An 18,239-nucleotide genomic window follows, 5' to 3' on the forward strand; every position below is an offset into this window, starting at 1 on the left:
TAACGAATTAATAATTTTGTAGTGCTGGGTGTCTAACCCAGGGCCTTTCACAAACTGGGCAAACACTCTATTGACTGCTACACTCCAGCCCTAGGATCTGAGTTTTTATCAGATGTGTGCACATTCAAATCAGAAAGCACTGGCACGGAGGAAACATCCTTTAAATTCAGGTCAAGCCCACTGTCGTACTTCTTAGATGCTGCTATGATGACTTATATCACCTCTGCGGGTTTTTGTCTGCTTACTCATGCTGTGCGAGTGGTAAGGAAGTACTGCAGATAACAGAGATGAAAGATGCACTCAATCCCAAGGCAGTCAATGAACAGTGATAATACTTCTCATGGACACCTTAAAGAGCTAGAATGGGAGATGGTTCTAGTTCTCTGGCTGCACGTTGGAGCCACAAAAAATGGAAATATACCTGGATCCCACTTTTCCCTGCATGTGAAACAAAACACTGTATTTTCCAAGCTGTGTGGTTGAAAGCTAAATGACTGTGAAATATCAAGGTTTGAACAAAAGAAAAGAGCTAATGGTAGCAATCTGTAGACAGACAGGAAAAATAGAGCACATGTAAAATTTCTGGGAACTTAAAGTTCTTGTCATAGAGGTCCTTCACTTGCTTGGTTAGTGTTACCCCAAGGTATTTTATGTCATTTGTGGCTATAGTAAAGGGTGATGTATCTCTGATTTCCTTCTCCACTTCTTTGTCCATTGTATATAGGAGGGCTACTGATTTTTTTGAGTTGATCTTGTATCCTGCTATGTTGCTGAAGGTGTTTATAAGCTGTATCAGTTCCTTGGTGGAATCTTTGGGGTCGCTCAAGTATACTATCATGTCATCTGCAAATAGGGAAAGCTTGACTTCTTCCTTTCCAATTTGTATCCCCTTAATCTCCTTATGTTGTCTTATTGCTCTGGCTAGAACTTCAAGTACTATATTGAATAAGTATGGGGAGAGTGGACAGCCTTGCCTCGTTCCTGATTTTAGTGGAATTGCTTTGAGTTTCTCTCCATTTAATTTGATGTTGGCTGTTGGCTTGCTGTAAATTGCCTTTATTATGTTTAGGTATGTTCCCTGTATTCCTGATCGCTCCAATACCTTTATCATATCAGCATTGTTTGTAATAGCCAGAACATGGAAACAACCCAGATGCCCTTCAACTGAAGAATGGATAAACAAAATGTGGTACATATACACAATGGAATACTACTCAGCAGAAAAAAACAATGGCATCATGAGGTTTGCAGACAAATGGATGGATCTAGAAAAAATCATCCTGAGTGAGGTAACCCAGACTCAGAAAGACAAACATGGTATGTACTCACTCATAGCAGGATACTAGACATGAAACAAGGATGAATTGTCTGCTACTCACATCACCAGGGAGGCTACCTGGAAAACAGGACCCCAAGAAAGACACAGGGATCGCCCAATGACAGAGAAATGGAATGAGATCTACGTGAACAGCCTGGACATGAGTGGGGGTATTGAAAGGCGAGGGTCGAGGGAAAGAGAGCTTGGGGGAGCGGGAGATCCCAGCTGGATCAACAACAGAGAGGGAGAACAAGGAATAGGAGACCATGGTAAATGAAGACCACATGAGAACAGGAAGAAGCAAAGTGCTAGAGAGGCCCACAGAAATCCACAAAGATACCCACACAACAGACTGCCGGCAATGGTCGAGAGACAGCCCGAACTGACCTACTCTGGTGATGGGATGGCCAAACACCCTAATTGTTGTGCTAGAAACCTCATCCAACTACTGAGGGATCCGGATGCAGAGATCCATGACTAGGCCCTGGGTGGATCTCTGGGAGTCCAATTAACGAGAATGAGGAGGGTTTATATGAGCGAGAATTGTTGAGACCAAGGTTGGATAAAGCACAGGGACAAATAGCCAAATGATTAGAAACACATGAACTATGAACCAATGGCTGAGGGGTCCACACTGGATCAGGCCCCCCGAATGGGTGAGACAGTTGACTGGCTTGATCTGTTTGGGAGGCATCCAGGCAGTGGGACCAGATCTTGTGCTCATTGCATGAGTTGGCTGTTTGAAACCTGGGGCCTATGCAGGATTGTTTGGCTCGGCCTGGGAGGAGGGGACTAGACCTACCTGGACTGAGTCTACCAGGTTGACCTCAGTCTGTGGGGAAGGCTTTGCCCTGGAGGAGATGGGAATGGGGGGGGGGCGTTGGGGGGAAGGTGAGGGGGACGGGAGGGGGGGAGAACAAGGGAATCCGTGACCGATATGTAGAACTGAATTGTATTGCAAAATAAATTAAAAAAAAATTGCAATGTATATTAAAAAAAAAAAAAAAAAAAAAAATTTCTGGGAACACTGTAGGAACGCCTCTTTAGTAACAAGCAATGTGATTGGGTGGGGGTTGGAGTCACTCTGACAAAGTAAAGCTTGAGGAAATCAGAGAATCTCTTTCTAAGACCCCAGTGTTCTCATCTTGGAAGTGTGAGAATAATATTTAATTCATAGAGTTTGAGAATGATGCAAAAGCCATGAGTATTCACTCTTCCTTTTGAACTGGAATGAAATAGATGTTAGGGGAAGGGGCGCATCTATGACTGGAGGCTGATGTGGTCACAGGGCTGCCTTATAGCAGGAAATGACCCCAGGAGCAGGAAAAACAAGACCCTCCACATTCAGGCAGGATCAACATGGCCCCCTGAGATGACAGCTAACTCTCTTTGCCTTCCCACCATCTAAACATCAAAGCTTGATGTCATTTGCTTCTATCATGTATGTGATAACCTGACACATTGTGATAAACCCATAGAAGAACAATAAAGGAATTAAGCCTTATTCCCAGAAAACCCCAGCTTCTTGTTAGGAGTAGAAACATTCTCTGTCCTTACACATGAACAATTGCCCCTTGCATTAAAGTTTGCACATAACTGACAGAGTGACTCTCAAGAAGCCTTCAATCAGCTCCCGAGCATGTACTTCTGCCCTGTAGCACACTGGGTCCCACTCCCTTACTTTGTCTCCTCTGTATTCTTTTCCTCATTATGATAAGAACTTGAAAACACTGATTAGGGGTCTCAGTCTGGTCTATCTTAAGACCACCCTAGCCTCCCTTGCTAGAAACACTTCCATTCATTCTACAAAGACTTATTAATTGCTAGTTACATTCTGGGTACTTGGAAAGGTGTTAGACATTTACAAATGAACAAGACACACTCCTACCTAGGAGCTCACTCTCCTGAGAAGTGTGTGTGTATGATCTAGCTACCATAAGGGAAGAACACATCAAAATGCTAGGCATCAGCCTAAAAGCACAGTGTGTCCTTGGGAAAACTGAGGCTTAGAGAGGCAAGGTAACATCCCAGGGGCATTCAGCTGGAAAATGGCAGATACAAAATATTGTAAACTCTGCTAGCCTAGGTAATTGAACAAGCATGATGCAAGCTTTAGCTGTTTGTAATCAAGGTAGAAGTGTAGAACCAAGAATTCGATCATTCCGTTGGAGACAACCCTGCCCTGGGGCTTCCTGCTTTGCATCTTTTTCTGAGAAATTAATTCCTTCCACTGTGTGCTGTTTCTCTTGTACAGCTGCCTCCCAGCTGGATCTGGGACTGAGAAGTCACCTGCAGAATGTTGAGGCTCACTCTCCTTCCATCTCCAGGAGAAAAACCAACAAGAATTCTGTGCTTCGGTTTCACCCACCTTTTAACTCTCGCGCAGCCATTTGGTCGTTGCTGCTCTTGTCTTGTGGATGAACTTAGTTTATGTGTTATTTCCCCCTTAAATTTTAAGGACATGTATCTTCATGAAAAGAACAAAGGAAGAAAAACAACTTGTAAGTTATCACAAGAAAAGCCCCTGCTAAAAGCAATAAGTTTGCTGACAGATGGCAGAATGAGTTGAAAAGCGAATACCATATTTACTAAGTTTATCCCACTTAGTAAGCCAAAAAAGTGTTATCTAATTCTCTCCCCTGTGTATGTGTATGTTTTGGAATAAACAGATGCCTAATGAGGAATGTGTCGAGTGTAGTCTTAGTGGAACCTGGATAAACCCAGGTTCTCATGTAGGGTTTGATTTTGACAAATATCAGTGTTCAAAGTCGGATCTATTGTAAATAAAGTTGTCAGAATGAAAACAGCACTACAATGCTGTCAAAGCAACATTATTTAAAAAATAAAACACTCTGGGTTATTATGTTACATAAATTTGTGTCTTAAAATCTCTCTATTATTTATATAGCTTTATAATAACAACTACAAAGTACTAAAAAGGACACATGCCCTGTCATTGTTGGGAAATCTGGATGTATATATGACTGCTGTGGCTAATTAGGATATTGTCATGCTTCTGAAGCACATGGAGACAGTTAACCAAGATGTGTAGTTATTTATATTGTGCAGAATGAGCTCCTTCCCTTGACTGACTTCCTCTAAAAGCCATAGTTTTTTGAAAGAAAGAACTCCCGAGGCTGTGTAGCCAGATAAAGAGGGTGCATAATGCAGTTCCAACCACAGAGAATAGTCTGAGATACCATGTTCATCACAGGATCCTGCATGGATTCAGATGCCAAGTGACTGTGTTAACCATGATTTTTAGAATATGGGCTAATTGGGTGCTAGTTAATGTCACTGTTGGTTTCTTCAAGTGAAACATTGAGATAAGCAATTTGCACAGGGGCCACAAAGGTTATATCAAAGGTTTATCATGGGTTACATCACAGAGTCAGCATGGGCTATGTCACAGGGTCAGCATGGGTTATCACAAGATCAGCATGGGATATACCATAGGACTACTATGGTATGTACTACAGGTTCACCATGGGATGTATCACAGGGTCATTGTGGGATATACCACAGGTTCAGTATGGGTTGTATTACAGGGTCTTTGTGGGATGTATTACAGGGTCATCAGGGGATAGAGCACAGGGTCATCATGGGATGTATCACAAGGTCATCATAGGATGTATCACAGGGTCATCATGGGATAGAGCACAGGGTCATCATGGGATGTATCACAGGGTCATCACAGGATGTATCACAGGATCATCATGGGATGTATCACAGGGTCATCATGGGATATATTACAAGGTCATCATGGGATATATTACAAGGTCATCATGGGATAGAGCACAGGGTCTTCATGGGATGTATCACAGTGTCATCATAGGATGTATCACAGGATCATCATGGGATGTATCACAGGGGCTTCATGGGATGTATCACAGGCTCATCATAGGATGTATCATAGCGTCCTCATGGGATAGAGTCCAGGGTCCTCATGAGATAGAGCACAGGGTCAACAGGGGTAGCATTAGATTTTTCTTGTCTCACTAAAAACACACATGGAAGTAAAAGCAGGTAGTTTGTACTTCTTCCCTCTTCCCATCCTTCCTTTTTTCCTCCTTTGGGCTCCCTCTTTCCTTGTCCTTTTTTCTTTATTTCTATTGTTATAAAGTATGGAAATATGGTTGCTAATCAGTTAATTAACTTGAGACAAAATAAACTTCAAATTAAGAAGTCTCACTAAAAATTAATATGCCATAGTGATAAAAGGATCCATTTTTGATAACATCATAGCTGTGAATGTGTATACCTCTAATAACACATTAAAAAGTGAAATGTAGGTAGGGGACAGGGAAAGGACAAATGAACAAGTCCCTGACCAAAATCTGAGATCTGAATATTCCACAGTAATTGACAGAACACGTAGATACCAGAGCAGAAACGTACAACCCATCAGTTGGACTGAACTGGCATTTAGTGATGCTACTTTTACTTGCACACAGGACATATGTAAATCAGAGTTTTAGTATGTTTTCATAACTAATGGGCTAAACACATGTTTATATGTCTAGTTGCTCTTTACAGTGCTCTGTCCAGATCCCCTTCACAAGGGTAGTACAATAATACAGCTGTTGCTGCCAGCTCTCAGTTCCCTTTAAGAGGGTGGCTGTTGGCTGAAGGGCACCGCTGGCTCCTTTAGAAGCCGCCTTGCTTCCAGCACACAAAGATATGCCACCACCCGAGGCCTCTCATGGCTAGTGACTGACTAATAGGTTTGGGAGAGAGCACGCCCGCTGCCTCTTTGTGTCGGGCTGGATGTGCTCTGTAATCGAAATCATGCTCCAGAACTTTAAAAGCTAAGGCTGACGCTAGATGGGAAGAAAGGGAGAGAGAGCTATCCAGGGGAGGGAGGAAGACAGTGCTGGGCTTTTCTTTTTCCTCATACCTGTTGGACAGGGTGGGGGGCAGGAGGCAGGTCTCACAGAAGAAGCTGGGAGGCAGCCTTGAGTCTCTACCCCTTCATTCCTGGTTTCTTGAAAGTCTGGATTGTAAAGACAGTGAAGGAATATCCATTGGCTGCTCTTTGTCAAGAAATCCATGCATCCATCATTAGAGGATGAGGAGAGGCTCCATGGCTTTGAGCTCCATCCTTAAAGGCCCTAAGCCTCAAGGGGAGCAGCTAGGCTGGGCTGCCTTTCTCAAGCATGAGGTGCTAATTCTGCAAAGTCTCTTAGGAACACATGTTCCAGGGGGAGCTGGCACCATTTCTTCCTTCCTAAAAACCAAAAGGTGCCAGGGGAAATTCCTGTTGTTCTTCTGGATGGGTTTGACCAGGATTCATAGCTTTGCCTTTCTTTCTTTCTTTTCTTTCTTTCTTTCTTTCTTTCTTTCTTTCTTTCTTTCTTTCTTTCTTTCTTTCTTTCTTTCTTTCTTTCTTTCTTTCTTCCTTCCTTCCTTCCTTCCTTCCTTCCTTCCTTCCTTCCTTCCTTCCTTCCTTTCTTTCTTTCTTTCTTTCTTTCTTCTTTCTTTCTTTCTTTCTTTCTTTCTTTCTTCTTCCCTTCCTTTCCCTTTCCTTCTTTCCTTCCTTCCTTCCTTCCTTCCTTCCTTCCTTCCTTCCTTCCTTCCTCCCTCCATCTCTCTTTCTCACCCCCCACTTCTTGTAATTTGCTGAGCTGAGCTGTGCTGCTTGTCAAACTAATTAACCTTTCTGAACTCAAATTTAGAAACTTCAAAATACTTCACAGAATTCTCCCAAGGCACCAGTTAAATTAGGAAATGATTCAGCAAATGTGTTTTATGATTCCTGGAAAACTTAGTTTGCTGTTTCTACCCCCCTTTTTATATAGGATAATGTAAAATAAGTGTTATCAAAGACATCTGACATAAGACATAAGACAGCTCATCTGTCCTAATGTGCTGTTATGCTCTATTTGAAATGAATACTTGTTTTTCTTTGTTATTTATGCCTTCCATCTTTCTAGAACACCAGCCTAAACAGCATTTGTTGGGAGAAAAGTCTGCAGAAACCAAACCTTGAACAGAGTGCACAACATACTTAAGGGTTAGTTGCTTCTATTTCTTACCTTTCGGACAATGGAAGAAAATACATTTGATTCTTAAATAAAAATTTAAAAACTTCAAGTACACAAATGTATGAGTTAGATCAGAGATCAAGGAGTGAAGTTTTCCAACTGGGAAGGTCAGAGAGTCTCTTTCCCAGCCATTCAAATGTGCCATGTGTGAAAAGCAACTCCCCAAAGATACAGCAGAATGACCACGACTGTGTCTGTTCTTAGAAAGGCAGACAGGAAGTCAGCTGTTCCACAGCTATAAATTAGTTAACTTATATAATTCAGTGGAGGGATGATAGACTCATCTTCTCTCTCTCTGGAGAGAAGACATATATATATATATATATATATATATATATATATATATATATATATATATATATATATATATATATATATATATATATATATTATTTATTTATACAGCTTCCGTAGAGCTGGTTACAGATGGTTGTGAGCTACTCAAAGTGAGTGCTGGGAAACCACACTCAGAACTTTTACAAAAGCAGCAAGTACTCTTAACTGGTCAATATCTCTTTAGGCCTAATTTAAATTATTTTTACCATTTTTGTCTTATTGACAAACTTTTTTTTCAATTTAAGTGTAGTGGCACATACATGTAATTCCAGAATTCAGGAGTCTGAGTCTGAGAGACTGAGAGCTGGAGAACATTCTGAGGTGCATATATCTCAGTTTGTTTTTAAATTTTCTGTTACCAAAGCTTTCAGTCCTACAGAGAAGAACAATGAGTATGCACATGAATACTCATCTGAATTCACCCTTTGTTATTTCATTTATTTTATCACTTTCAAATAAAATACAAACAAAATACAACTCCAAGGAATATCCCCTTAGAACAAGGATATTATTCTCTTACACAAACAGAAAACCACCAATTAGCAATGGCAGAGTTCTGTTATTCAGGGTAACCGTTCCCCAGTACTTTCTGCTGACTTTCTTCTTCCGCAAGGCCTGAACCACAATCTAACTAGAAATCACATGTAGCATGCATTTGTCATTTCCCCCCCTTCATCTAGTACAGCTTCCTGGCCTTTTGTTTGTTTTTTTTTTATGATTTAAAATAATCTAAATTAGGTGTAGGATGTGTTCAGATTTGGATCGGCCTAATAGATGATTCTTACATTAAAGGTACACTTTTTGGGAGGACAACAAAACAGAAACTTCTCAGTAACGCCTTCCACCTCATTGGAAGGATTGTGATGTCAGTGTCAGTACTGAGATTCCGAACCAGAGTCACTTGTAGCTGGGACAGGATCTCCCGCGTCTCACTTTGCAACTGAACATTTTATTCTATGGTGTGATATTTTAACATTACATAAGGATTGGCAGGATGGCTCATTGGGTAAAGGTGCTTGCTGCAGAGTCTGGTGGCCTGTTCAATCCCTGAGACCCACGTGTGGTGGGGGAAGGGAATTTACTTCTAGAGGTTGTCTTCTGACCACCACATGCACACTGTGGTGTGTGCACTTCCGCCAAATAAACGAATAAATGTAAGAACTAAAATGATTAAAATCATATGGCTAAATTGTCCTCAATGTTCAATCTTATTCTTTAAACAAAACCACGACTTTTCTAATTTTCTCTTCTTCGACATTTGTTAGTTGTCATTATTATTTAAATAAAAACTTTAAATCTATCTTTTTTTGTGGAATATGGTAGCCAGATTGACCTTTTTTTTTTTTCCTGTATGGTATGATCTCATTCTTTTTGATGCTCAACTGGTTAGTATCTGGGGCAGTGGAAGCCCATACTCTGAGCGTTGTGTCTTTGGTATATGCCTCTGACAGTTGGACTTCCTCAGTGCAGAGCTGTCAAGGCTTATTTTTCTATCTATACTTGTAGTCAACCAAGAATCCATCCCATTCCCTTGTAGATGGAGGTAGTATTTAGAAACCAACATTTCAACATATGGTGTGTCCAGTGCTGTTGAGGCCTCAAGTCAAGTTTCTAGGTTCTTTCAGCAAATGGTTGGGATATATACCTTTAAAAATATCAAGTTTATATGTGTCTTTTCAACTGTTCACCAGAGATCATTTTTCTCTGTTTGATATTGATGTCATTTCCCACATAGTGAGAACCTTGACTTCCAAATATATAATTTTATTTACTCATGTCTTCAATATAGCTTATCTGGTTTTATATATTTTTATATATTTTACATACATTACCTAGTCTTAATTTTTTTGTGTGTGAAATAGGCAGTACAATTGAGTCCTATGCTCTGTCCCTCGGATGCCTTGAGATATGAAAAGAAACACATGGGAAAACTCAGGCATGCACCAAGCTAAAATAAGGTCTATCTCATTAGTGGTCATGACAGAAGCAGACACAAAGTGTGTTTCCAATTTCCATAACTTGAAGCTTCTAGAACCACTGTATGATCCAGAGAGAAAAAAGTTTCAAATCTGTGACTGAACATTCCACTTCTCAAGATAAAGGGAATAATACGTTGATTTGACAATGACTATTCTTAACTGTCTTAACTGTCATGAACTAAATGTATGTATTTTCCAAAATCATGTATTCAGTGTATGTATGTATATGCACATACATGCATGCACACTGAAATAATGTAGCATTTCAAATATTTTTGGAATGTTGTAACTTTTTTCTATGACTTACTTTTCTCACCAAAAATACATTGGACATTGTGCATTTTTCCCCTGCATGGATGTGTGTGCTTGTTGTCTTGCTATTATTGGAATAAGAATTAAGACATAGGATAATATTACAAGGAGTTTTTAAAAGCAATGTTTGCAAATGATAATGCTTAAGAAAGTTTTAGCCCTAAGAAACTTTGCAATTGTGTTTTTCTTACAGAGAAAATTTATGCAATATTCTTCATGTTTTTTCAACATCACCAGATGGTGAGTGGATAGCCATGAGGAGAAGAGGTGACCCAAGTTGCTTCTACAGTGATAGAAAAGATAGCAAAGCAAGAGGAAGACATCTCTAGTGCCAAAGGCTTTCCCCCCTTCACTCATCTTTTAAACTGATCACAGATTGCTTTATTGAATTCTACTGTGTCACTTTATAATATAACAAAGTCATTCCTTTTTACCTCCATGTTGGAAAAAAAAGTATCTTAGCATATGGAAAAGGACTTTCTCAGTTCATTTGAGGTTGAGAGTAATTGGTAAAGAAAATTGTTCAGAAATCTGTCATATCATGTAACAACAAATGGAAAGAGAGTATTTCAATTTACTACTCAATATGAAAAGGCAAAAGGAAGCCTTCCAATGAGCATTATTTTTTTTATGTGAGCTGCAAGAAACACACCAGCAAGAAGTTAGAAAAAATGTTTATGTGATTTCTCCCACCCTGTGACAAATGTAGACTAGAACTGTAGTGCTTTGCATGATGCCAGACTTAAATTGTCAGTTGATTAAACAATAATATTAAGAACATTCTGCATTGCCAACGGGAATGATTTGGTCCATTTTTCCTTCTTATTTAGCATATTGTGGAACCAGTCAACCCAACAGCCTCCAAGCTAAAAATTCTAAGCCATACAATTTGCATATATTTCTGAAAAGAAGGATATTCTAAAATTGAAAAATGCTTTCTATGTAATGAAGGGAGTGGAAGATGTATATGAGTGTTGCAAAATTCATACATGTGTCCTCATATATCTCTCATATCAAAAAGAGAAGGAGAAAAATGGACACATATCATGCCTGGACAGAGTAGAGAAATTATGGGACTTGAGGGTAATCATTGTCTTCATCTGGGTCCCCATTGATCATCCCACCAGGCCCAACAGACAGTTCCACATCTGGGGATCCATCCACAGATGCTGTAGTCAAACTCAGCAGGTCACAGAACAAAACAAACAGACTTGGATTTGGGGAAAGGCATGTAGGGAGGAGGGGATATTGACAGACGTGGAAGGGAGGTAAGTGAGAGTTGGGGATAAGAGTAATCAGAGTGCATTGTAGACACGTGTGAAATTTTCAAAGAATAAACTTTAAAAAAAGTTTTTTTAAAGAAATTAAAATCAGACAACTTGAAATTTGGTTCTAGTTTGGTTACTAAGTATCAGCAGGTTACTTTTAGTATGGTTATCTTTAAAAGATGGCTTGTGGGGCAGTGGACTAAATAACTGTCCAAATCCTAATGATTATTCATCTTCTTCTCTTGAGAAGATTCACACAGGAAAAAATGTAAGGTTAATGTTTAAATCAATGTAAAGTTATTTAGCGGTCCCTAACTTTCTCTTCTCTTATATCTATCTAAAATATTATCGATTGAACAGTCTGACTGATATAACATTCTTATTTCCATAGTATAGCTGATAAAAATATCAATATTCACATCCTTCTTAAAAATATTGAGATCATAATACAATTAAATCATTTTCCCCTTCTCTGTCTTCCCTCCAAACCCATCCATGTATTCCTCTTGCTCTCTTTCAAATTTATGGTTTCTTTTTTGTTAATTGTTGTTATATGCGTATGTATATACATGTATATTCCTAAATAAAACCTGCTCAGTCTGTGCCATGTTACTTGTATGTGTACGTATTCAGGCCTGACCATTTGGTATTAGAGAGCCAATTGGTGTGACCTTCCCTGGGGTAAACTATTTCTCCTACTCTGAGCATTTCTTAGTTGCCTATAGCTCTTTATCTAGGGTTGAGGCTACTTAGGGTTTTCCCTGTTTAAGTTAGCATGTCCATTGGTGTCCTCCATGGTAAGGCCAAGTTCAATATACTACAAACATGTAACTGCAATCCAGAAGTGATGAATACTGTTTTTTGTTTTATTTTGTTTGGGGATGGGTGTGTGTGTGTGTGTGTGTGTGTGTGTGTGTGTGTGTGTGTGTGTGTGTATGTATGTTTTGTCAGAAGGTTTTGCTCAGTGCATACTAGAAGAACTTACATGGACTGAAAACTCACAATGCTAGCCAACTTGAAAGAAAGAACTCTGGGATCAGCCATGCCTGAGTTTTAATTTTGGTTGTCCCATTGCTTAGCTGTGACCTTGGAAAGATTCCAGACTTCCTCCTGGCAGACCGAAGTTTGTTGGAAAGGCTTCAGGTATTTGAAGATGGAGTTGCCTAAGCATGTTTTAGGTGGCTGTAGCTCTGGTGCAAGTATACTTAAAATGCTTTTTATAAATCTGAAATATTGGGAAAGGTTACTTATAATAAAACAAATATCCCACTTATCTTTACAAATGACCCAAATCATTGCCTTGCCCAGCTTTAATACCAGGAGAGGTGCCTAGTCTTACTACAACTTGATATGTCATGTTTGGTTGATTTCCATTTTCTGATGAGAAGCAGAGGAGTGAATGGAGTGGATTGGGAGTAGAGAAGGGAGGGGAAACTGTGGCCAGAATGTAAAATAATAATAATAATAATAATAATAATAATAATAATAATAGAAAGAAAGAAAGAAAGAAAGAAAGAAAGAAAGAAAGAAAGAAAGAAAGAAAGAAAGAAAGAAAGAAAGAAATGGCCCAAACCAAGAACAGACAAGGCCTTTAGTTCACTGATGGGCATACTTTGTGAATTACTATGGTATACAGCTTTGTAGCAGCAACATGAAAGTGTCAGTTGTATTTGGGATTGTTGATACTTCATAATATACATTTATTTTCTGCATGTGCATGTGTTTTATATGCATATTTGTGTGGATGCACATTCCTGTGCATGCTGGGGAATGTGGAAATCAGAGGCCAATCTTGCTTGGGTGTCTTCCTCTATTGCTTTCTTTGAGACAGGGTTTCTCACCAAACCTGGAATTCACTGATTGGCTAGATATGCTGAGCTACTGGGCTCTGCCCCTGCCTCACAATGCTGAGGTTAGAGGAACCTACAGTCATTCCCAACTTCGCATGTGTGTGCTGGAGATCTGAAATCAGGCACTTATGCTTGGGCTCCAAACATTTTACCTACTGAGCTGGTTCTTCAAACATCTCCATAGTAGTGCAGGTTTGAAACAGAAGCTGGATTTTCTTTTTTAATCATGTGTGAAATTCTTCTGATTGAATACTTCTCACGGCATCCATTGTATTTAGAAGAAAGTATGGATTTTGAGGATATTTGGTTTCTGTTTCCTACCCTGCAGTTTTATCTCTTCACATGCCTTCATGTCTCACCACATCTTGGATATATGTATATTTCTCTTTGTCTTGTGTTACTTGCTGTGTAGATGGTCTTGAAGTTCCACATGGCTATCTTCTTGAATACTCAGCTATTAACTCACCTCCAATGAGAACCTTCCCTTCTTGCATTTTTCTTCTATTTAAGTCACCTATGTTATTTTCTTGACATGAGCCATATCTCTCAGCAATGATTCTACTTAATTGTCTTTACCTGTGTTGATTTTCTGTTTCTGCCTGGATGACACACGTCATATTTGAGGGCAAGTTCCAGGAATTCGGGAACCATGTTTTTCATGTCTATGCTATAATTACTATTATGTAACATTGTATAGTATGATAAATATCCAATGATTAATAGCTTATTGACTGGATAAATGACCCATAATTTCTCTTTTAAAAAAATCTACTCTCATACTGTCTTTTTCTGCCCACTAAGGTACCTATGGTATAAGTCTCAAGATTTTGGAGATGAAATGCATCTACTATATCATTCTCCTAGGAAGTCTTTCTTTATTTTCTCCCTCAAGGTTGGGAGAGATATTCGTGTGTTGTACTAGTTACTTTCACCTTACTGTGACCACATACCTGACAGGAACAGCTTAAGGGAATTAATTTGACTTTGACTGACAGTTTCAGTCAATCATGGTGGAGAAGGCGTGGCCAAGCAGTTCAGTACATGGAGGCAAATGTGGATGGTGCAGGCTGATTACATAGTGGTAACCCAGGATGCTGAAGGAGCCGCAGAACTCAGGCTTCTAGTTACCTGTTGCTGCTAGTTAGGTCTCATCTCCTGAAGGGTTCACAAACTCCCAAAACAGTGTCACTGGGACATTTCAGATTCAATCAAAGAAGAAATCCTTGGGCTTATCCTTACTGTTAATAACTCACTGTGCTTGCTTATCAAAGCTTCTTCTACTTCATTTTGAAGCTAAGAAATTAGAAAATATTTTTGGAGCAAATCGGCAGTTTCAGACAATCTCTCATGTCTGCTCCATGCTCTCGTCTTTGGAGAGAAGGAAATAAGTGTCCACTAAGTTCACCTTTGCTACAAGTGAAATGATCTCAGGACTATCACCAAGATCCAAACACCTCTATTGATTAACAAACTGAACCACCAATCCTCAAGTTTGTAAGACACCCAGCAGTTAAGGTCAAGACTTATACAAGAAATCCATTTGGGATGAAAGTACCCATAGAGGTAGAAAAGATATCATAGCGGTTGACCCACATCTTGAATTGTCCCTCAGTGATCTCATGAAATTTGATCAGTTCTATGAGATGGTGATAATTAATGCATTTTTTTTAGCTAAGCCAGCCTTTCTCATCACCTCTTTTTTAGCCTTAATCCCCGAGGGCAACCATGTTGTTCTTTTACTCTTTCTCAAATTAATTGAGATTCAGTAATCACATACATTTCCCTGACCTCGTGGCTTTCAGGTGAAACCTGGTTGTTCAGCAACATTTTGTTATAAATTACTCATGATCCATCTTGGCAATTTCTGATTCACTAAATCTTACTATACATTGCCAGAGGCAAATTAAAGATGCCATTTGAATCTGACCCCAGAGGTACAATCTTGGTTTTTCTTGTGGAGATGTGTACTTGAGAGGTCCATGTGTGATTCACGGAAACACCCTGCTGAGCCGGAAATTGTCTAGAGGTGTCGGAGAAGCCACCATAGGACCAGATCCTTTGTGGTTTTGTGCCCCAGAGAAAAAGTAAGTTGTGATAGAACATGGGAGATCCCCTGTAGCCCACCATTCCAACTGACACGGTTTGGGATCTTGTTCTCTCATCTTTGCACAAAATACCTCCCCAGTATCTTGATTTAGGGCAGCAAGCAGTCCCAGCGTTCTCCACAGTGGGGCTGATTGCTAATGGGGACTGGAATAGACTGCAGTGCACACCAGGCCTCCGGTTCCTCCACTGCGGCTCTCATATCACATGATCCAGTGTACCACTATCCTTTCCGATTCCCTCATCAACTGTTTAGCCCATCTCCCTGGACTCACCACTGCCCACACCAGCTTTTTACACACCTAGTAGCCAGCAAAGCCTTTGTAAATGAAACATGTGTTTGTCGTTTTCATGTTTTAAAATTACAAAGTGAATCTGTAATGAGGCCTTTAAATAGTGATCATATATTCTGAGTAAACTGGCACATATGTGAGTGAAATGCTGTACTGCTAGGACCTGGAAACAGCCAGGTAACTGAGGCTGTTTCGGACACTTGGGGCAAAACCTTTGCCATGGCTTCTCCCTGCATCCCTCTCTGCCTTGTGTTTCCTCTCTCCGCACCTCTTCTCCTCCATCACTCAAACTAGCTGACTTTAACATTCTCAGACATACGGAGAGGGTATCCTCTCTGTCCAGATTGTTCTTGCATCAGCCCAGCCAGTCCCTTCTCCTACATGGTTAGTTGTTTTTCCTAAGCAAAATCTGACTACAGTATTGTGCCAAGGCTCACCATCATGTCACCAGCAAGCTTCGCATCCTCGGCCTGATATAGCCAGTTCCCTACTCTGCTGTGCCCACCAGGGACCTTACAGACATGCTTACACTCTTCTGAAGTTTACATTTAATGGGTTTCAGCAGGTTTGTCTGCCCTACTAGACAACACCAGTGCAATTATTTCTCTGCATCTAGAAAGTCCCTGACACATGGCAGAGCCTGCCTCATCAATAGCTGCTGAGTAAATTGATTGGTGCAATTCTCCCGCCCATTGGTCTAATGAGTGACTTAAAGCACATACATGTTCACACTGGTTAATGTAATCGCCAAATATATGGGGTTTTGGTATATTTTCTCTTCATATTTTAAAAATACTAAAATCCCTCAAAAAACAAAAAGTACCAAATTAAAGGTATCATAAATTTTTACATCTATATTTCATGTAACCATTTTAACTTTTCTTTCTTTTGAAAGAAAAATGGAAGAAAGTGAACCTTTTGATCTTTCTAGGATGGGGTAAGTAGCATGGAAATTGAAACTCATGGTTCAATGACAGCATTCTATATTCATGCAATGAAAAGTCTACAGAGTGCACAATATTTTAATTTCAGGCACATTCACAATCAATACTGATCACCACATTCTAGTCAATTGTTCAGTGATCCGTGTCGATCATGATGACAGCCGGAATTCATCGTGTGGGTATGTCTTACATAGGCTTAGTACCTCTGGGAAAACCATTTTAGGGGGAGCAAGACAAGGCTTAGGGCAATTTGTGAAATAATTGTCAATTTTCACACGAGCCCTCAGTTGATCTTCCATCCCATGGGGCTCCTCCACTCTCATTGCTGCCTCATAAATTCACCTATCCAGAGCCAAACTTACTTTAGGAAGATTGGAAACTGTACACATCATAAAAATCATTCTTCAGTTATCACACAGAAACTAGAATTTTAAGCATGGTCTCAACCTGTTGAAGGAGTGGAAGACTGGGCATATAACTTTGCTGTGTGAGTTTCTCCTGGGGAGCTGTAAACAGAAGTCTACTCATCCTATATGGGGCATGAACAACAGACCAAAGGATCAGTTGCAACAAGATCTGACATGGAAGAGCACTGAGTTGGTTTGCTTGTTTACAAAAGCCTAAGTGACCCCCAAACAGCCGCTTCATTGAAAAGTACTACCCCAGCATGGCTGAAAACTTCCCTATGACTCCAGAAATGAAGTTCCCCACCCCTTCAGTTAACCTTCTACCCTCTAACTATTTTAGTTAGCACCTCCCAAATGCACATGCAGCTATAGCAGGATTTACTACAGCTGGGGACACAGGAATTAAGTGGGAAAATCTCGGTAGCAGGCTTAAGCACACTCCCTACCTGTTGCTTCTCTGAGAGACAGTCAGCAGGACTGCTCTTGTTGAGCACGTGCTACAGGTGATTGCTGCTGCTGACTGCGGTTGTAATGACTGGTAACCTTAAAGGACCCTATTCTACAACAAGCTTCTAGACCACACCAAGGACTTCTAAATAAACACACTGAGGGCTCAGAAAGAATCAGTCTCCTCTAAGAATGGGTACTCTGCATTAGAAACTTTACATTCATATTTGAATAATGCTTCCGTCCTTTTTAAAAATTTTAAGAATTTCAGGCAGATCAACTTCCTTTTTGTGCAGAGAACATTTGGTCAGGTGTTCATTATCAAATGGTTAACCAGTGTTGTGTTCAGTGCAAACTTAAAACAGCATTACATAAAATCATCATTTGACCTGACGTTTGCTGTTTTATGTTAGTGATTTTAAACTCTGGGGTAATCCCTAAGATTCAGTTATATCCAGTGTGGAGTCAACCTTGGCATAAGTCATGTGACAAGAGTAGTATGATAAAGGGTAGATAAATTTTCTAACACCCTCTTTTTCCACCCATAGCTCATGCACGCACCTGTGCGCGCGCGCGCGCGCGCGCGCGCGCGCTGCGCGCACACACACACACACACACACACACACACACACACAGAGGTGTGCACATGTACACTTGAGGCGGACAAGGGCTACTTCTTGTCATGTCACAATTCAGAAGAGAACATAATTAGTTAGATAAAGTCAACAAGAAACAAATGGAGTTTCTATCATACTTTGTCATAGCAAATAGAATCTGTCAAAATGTCTGGAAGCATCATTGGGCCAATGATGGAGAAATGGAAGAGATCTACATGAACAGCCTGGACATGAGTGGGGGTAATGAAGGGCGAGGGTCGAGGGAAAGAGAGCTTGGGGGAGCGGGAGATCCCAGCTGGATCAACAACAGAGAGGGAGAAC

The sequence above is a fragment of the Peromyscus californicus genome, unplaced genomic scaffold, assembly GCF_007827085.1.
Source record: "Peromyscus californicus insignis strain IS unplaced genomic scaffold, ASM782708v3 Scaffold_5__1_contigs__length_169319896, whole genome shotgun sequence".
NCBI classification, from domain to species: Eukaryota; Metazoa; Chordata; class Mammalia; order Rodentia; family Cricetidae; genus Peromyscus; species Peromyscus californicus.